Below are 5,701 nucleotides of genomic sequence, written 5' to 3'. Positions count from 1 at the left end.
TGTGTTTTTTCAGATCAGGATCAAGTTAGGGATGTCTGCTGTCACCATACAGACTCAACATAGTGCTGGAAGTCCTAGCCACTGCAATTAGAAGAAATGAAAAGCATTTGAATTGGAAAGAAACAAGTGTGACTGTCATCATTGGAGATGGCATAATGTATACAGTGAACCCAAATGATTCCATTAAAAATAAAATAACAAAAATACACCCAACTGTAGGACTGATAAATGAGTTCAGAACATAGCAAGACAGAAAATAAATATCCAGAAATCAGCTGCATTTTTACACTCCACTAATGACCTTTGAAAAAGGAAACTAAGAAAAAATCTCACAGCACATTCAAATAAATATATACCTAAAATTACATTTAACTAAGAATGTAGAAGACCAGTACTCAAAAAATTAAAAGACACTGAAGAAAAGAATTGAAACCCTGATCGGTTTTGCCAAATGATTAGATGCCAAATGGCCACAGGTTCCATTTCCGGTCATAGCACATACCTGTATTACAGTTTTGATTCCTGTGATCACCATTTGTGTGAGTGCAGGAAGCATGAATCATGGGTCTCATATCATTGGCTCTAGCTCTCTCTCTCTTTCTATCTCTCACTTCCCTCCCTCCTTCCTTCCTTCCATCCTCCTTCCTTCCTCCCCTCTCTGCTCACTGTCTCCCTTCCACACTTTCTCAAAAAGCAAAGGAAAAAAATATCCTATGATGAGGATTCACACATACAAAAACAAAGGAAGAATGGAAGGGTGGGGGAGGAAGAGAAGGAAAGAAATAAATAAAAAAAGAAAAAGAAAAATAGAAAGAGAAGGAAGAAAGAAAGAAGAAAGAAAGAAAGAAAGAAAAAGAAAGAAAGAAAGAAAAGAGGAAGGAGCCAAAGAAGATACAAATAAAAGCATATATTGTGTTCACAGATAAGAAGATAACATCATTAAAATGTTCAATGGCATATTTCAGAAAGCTACAATAAATATCACAAAAATGTGTATAGAGGTACAAAAAAAAAGAGAGAGAGAGAGAGAGAAAAAAAAACACCAACACACACACTTGAGAAAGAAGAACAAAGTTGGAGGAATCATGCTACTTGAGATCACACTATATTACAAGACCAGAGTAATAAATATAGCATGGTACTGGCATAAAACACACATATAGGTCACTGGAAAGAATAAAAAAAAAATAAACCAATGCATTTATGTTCAATATTTGACAGAGGACACAAGAACATACAATGGACTAAAGATAGTCCATTCAATAAATGTTATTGGGAAAATTGGAAAGATATGTACAAAAATAAATGGAAGCAGACTACCTTCTTATGCCTTACAGAAGAGTAAAGTCGGAATGGATTAAAGACTTGAATGTAAAAATTGAACCATAAAAATTCTAGAAGAAAATAAAGCCAATACTCATAGCAATATTTTTTATTCTGATATATCTATTTGGACAAGGGAAGCAAAAGAAAAACTACACAAATGGGACTACATCAAACAAATGTTTAGCATAGCAAAGGAAACATCAACAAAATGAAAAGACAACCCACTGAATGGGAGAACATATTTTCTAATGATACAGCTACCTGGTAACGGCTGGCTTAATATCCAAAATTTAGAAAGAACTTACAAAACTCAACATTATAAAAATTAAACAATCCAATTTATAAATAGGCAAAGTACCTAAATAGATAGTTATGCAACGAGGACCTGCAGATGACCATTACATCACAAATAAAAAGATGCTGAGAATCACAGAAATAGAAATGAACATCACAGTGAGGAATCACCTCACATCTGTCAGAATGGCTATCATCAATAAGTCAATAAACATCAAGTGCTGGTGAGGATGTGGAGAAACGTGAATCCACGTGGGAATGCAGATTGGTGCAACCACTGTGTAAAGCAGCATGAAGGTGGAAAGCAGTATGAAGTTTCCTCAACAATTAAAAATCAGCATGACCTACCATTTTCCCTTCTGAGAATATATCTGCAGAAATCTGAAAGCACTGATCTGAAAGGATATATGCACGTCTTTGTTCATTGCAGCATTATTTACAATAGCGAAGATTTCACAGCAGCCCAAGTGCCCAGCAGCAGATAAGCGGAGTACATCATACACAACGGAATACTACTCACCCACACACCCAGAAAGGAAATCTTTCCTTTTGGAACAGCACAAATGGAGCTGGTGAGTATCATGCTCAGTGATGGGAAGTAAGCCAGTCATAGAAATACAAGTTCCTTATGGCTTCACTTATATGTGGAATCTAATGAACAAATTAAACTACATCAAAATAGAAACAGGATCATCGATATAGAGAACAGACTGACAGTTGTCAGAAGAGAGGGAGGTTGGGGGACTAGGTGAAAAAAGAGAAGGTGTTAAGTATAGAAAAGAATTCAAAGACACAGACAGCAGTTTGGTGATTCTCAGAGAAAAAGGGGTGTGTATAGAAGAGGGTTTAGAAAGGATAAATTGTGATGGAAGGAGACCTGACTTGGGGGGAGGGGCAAGAGCAGTGAGACACACAGTTCAAGAAACAGATGATGTATTATAGAACTGTTTATCTGAAAGCTATATAATGTTATTACCAATCTCTCCCCAATAAATTCAATTTAGAAAAATAGCACATGTGACAAACGCTACAACCTGGATGAACCCTGAAGACATGACTCAGTGAAAGAAGCCAGTCACACAGACAAATATTGTGTGACCCCGCTCACATGAGGTCCCTGGATCTGTCAGTTATAGAGACAGGTAAGATAGAGGGTAGCAGAGGTGGAATGGATGCAGTGTTGTTGTTTAGTGGGGCCAGAGCTGCAGTTGGAGAAGATGAGAACAGTGATGGAGATGACTGTGGTTACAGCAGCCCCACAATATGAATGTACTTAACACCACTGAACTGCACACTGAAAAACAGTTAAACTGTTAAATTTCATTGTGTATATTTTTCTGTGATAAAAATGTACCAACAAAAACAAGAATAGAAGGCAGTTTCCTCGGTGCTGGGAATCTGATAGAGAGCTGTTCCTTATCTGGACAGCATGGCGAATGCACGTGATAAAAGAGCACAGGACTCAACACTCACACGAGAAAATGTGCGCAAAGGGAATCAGGAAGCTTGTCCTTACTGGGTGGTTGGGTCACAGCCAATTACCTGGTTGTGAGCTTTTTATAAGATATTATTGAGGAAAACCGGATTAGATTAGCTGGGCCACATCTGCATTATCTCTTACAAATAATGTGAATCCACAATTACATTTTTTTTTAAAGGTTAAAGGATAAAAGGGGTGACCAAGATTTGGTTTTCTTGTCTCAGAGATTCAGGCCCAGCAAGTCCAGTTGGGGCCCGGGCTGAGTATAAGGAATTGCTGAGGGAACTGGGAGTCAGTGGGGTTGTGAGTCAACCACCAGACCAGTGACCTCCACAGCTATGTTCTCGTCCCATCACAGGCTTTCCTCGGCCTTTAATAAGCTGCAGTGTCTCAGCCACTCCTTATGTGATCACTAGTGGGAACAGCTCCTTCACTGTACCACATGGTTTCTTAAAGGAGCTTCCAAACCTTTAACCTTCTCACAAACACGACATGGGCAGCACAGTCCTCCCACAGTGACCCTCTGCTTCATTAACCACATCCCCCAAGTGACAAGGATGGGAGTGTTGTGCCATTCCAGGAACGCTGGGCCAGGGTCCTGTCAACAGAGCAGATTCACTTCTTGGTGTCTTGGTTGGGTTGAGAGACGCTACCCAAGGACAAGGATGAAGGAAGGCAGTGTTGTCATTGGAAGAACGTGCTTTTAATCATCTACAGATCCCAACTCCAGAAACGACACATATGCTCTGTGAAAGGTCAGGGAGGGTAAACAATTTTTCTGTGTGTACTCGGCAGCATGGTGCTCAAGTCAAGGTAATAATAATACCTTGTCTTCATATGCTCTCTCCCTCCAGAGATGGCTACAATTTATCTGTCAACTTTACCGGAAGATGAAAAAAAAGTAATGCTGGTGAGTGAAATCAACACATCCCCATTTTTAGGGGGTTAACCAAAGATGAGAGACAGAGCATTGCTCATCAAAGGTCTGACACTTTACTTTGTGGTCCAGTCAGGGAGGGTCTGCTTGTTCATCAAAGACTGAGACATTAGGGCAATAATGTGGGCTGTCATGAAAAATATTTCAGTGTCTGAACCCAGTAAAATCTTGCTCCTGTGTACCGTGACGTAGGCCAGGGAGCCACCAAATCTTGTCCTCTCCACACAGTGACTCAGGGCTCCAGCCTCCTCTGGCCTGTGGATTCAGCTGGCAATGAGCACAGACCACAGGGTAGAGGTTGGACAGAGGAGTGCTGTCAGGAAGCCCTGGGAACAGCCACTCATGGCTGTCCTTGCCTCTGGCCAGCCCTGACTCCCATGGTGAGAGAGGCTCAGAAACGCAGAACACCACAAACACCCTGCAACTTGGCACATAGGACAGCACACTCACCCTCTTGTTTCTGTACCTGAGCAGCCAGACAATGCAGTCACCTCCTTCAGGAAGAACACCCAGAGAGAACAATAAAATAAAAGTACCTCATGCCAATCCACATGGCATTTCAAAGTACTTAGAGAAAAGAAACCCCTCCCCATGTATTTCTACTTGCTGTCCAAACCCTTTGTCTTCCTTCCATTTCTTCTTCTCAAATGAAGAGAACACATCATTCTGGAGCCACCGACATGGAGCAGGTCAATGGCCAGCTGTCCACCCGATGATGACAATACGGTTTCAGGACAGAAGAGTAACTCGGACTCCAGAGAGAAATAGCAGTGGGGAGACGGGGATAGAAGTGAGAACCTGACGAGTGACCAGCGCAGTGGTGAGCTGATTCATCTTGAAGGCAGTGAGTCCTAGCACTGCTCTGTGAGCAGGACAAAAATGACTCAGAGGGGACTGGGCCAGGGGCCTGTGGGAGCCACAGTGGGTGCTGCCCTGGACCCTTCCCTCTTCTCTCCTGGCCTGGCTCTAAAGCCATGGCCTGGGCATTAGCCTCTCAAATACTGAGAAATAAACCATCTCTGGTTAGGACATGGGAAAACGCGGCCCTGGACTCTAAAGTATTGGGGGAAATCCTTCTAATGTTTGTTTTTTTTTTCTTTTCTCTTGCCAGTTTTCCCTGAAAAGCATCCTGTTATATGAAGCTTCAACACAGCTCATGGCGGGTGAGGAGTCTAAGTTCTGAGAGAACCAGAGCTTCTAGCAGAAGGAACAGGAAGGTGGCTGAGAAGCAGAGGGAGAGGAGCTGTGGGTGAGCTGGGCTTGCACAGAGCACACCCCAGAGGCCAGCACAGGCTCTGCACATGGTGGTGCTGAGGTCACCCCCAGAGCTGCTGAGGTGTATGCTTCATATGCTCCACAGCCTGACACAGTGGGCTCTCACCTCTGCCACCCAGTGGTGGGAAGACAGACTGTGGAGCCTGCCCAGTAGGGGCAGCGCATCCATGCCCAGCCTCATGTGAAGTCTGGAAGGAGAAAGGAACCGCATGTGAAAAGGCAGAGGTCAAGGGCAAGAGGCCAGGGCTGTAGAGCCCCAGCCTGCAGACCCACTACACCCTGCGCTTTAATTACAAGCACAAGCTCATTTTTGCCAATAGCACAACATTTTTGCAACAGTAAGAATTGTAGGTTTGCCTTTGAAGAAAAAACTAAGTCAAATTACATTA

At 42.6% G+C, this 5,701-nt stretch overlaps 1 long non-coding RNA gene across 1 annotated transcript in view; it reads left to right on the top strand.

The window, feature by feature from the left end:
- Positions 1-5,421, top strand: part of LOC123652231 — a 10,832-nt gene extending 5,411 nt beyond the window's left edge. Inside the window, exons 2-4 of the long non-coding RNA XR_006741459.1 lie at positions 3,795-3,797; positions 4,691-4,857; positions 5,149-5,421. This is a non-coding gene — a long non-coding RNA (uncharacterized LOC123652231). The remainder of the gene's footprint in view (positions 1-3,794; positions 3,798-4,690; positions 4,858-5,148) is intronic.
- Positions 5,422-5,701: the final 280 nt, after the last annotated feature.

The sequence above is a fragment of the Pipistrellus kuhlii genome, unplaced genomic scaffold (genome assembly GCF_014108245.1).
Source record: "Pipistrellus kuhlii isolate mPipKuh1 unplaced genomic scaffold, mPipKuh1.p scaffold_m20_p_13, whole genome shotgun sequence".
In the NCBI taxonomy this organism is placed as follows: domain Eukaryota; kingdom Metazoa; phylum Chordata; class Mammalia; order Chiroptera; family Vespertilionidae; genus Pipistrellus; species Pipistrellus kuhlii.
The sequence above is the reverse complement of the archived record's forward strand: the minus strand, read 5'-3'. Positions and strand labels throughout refer to the sequence as shown.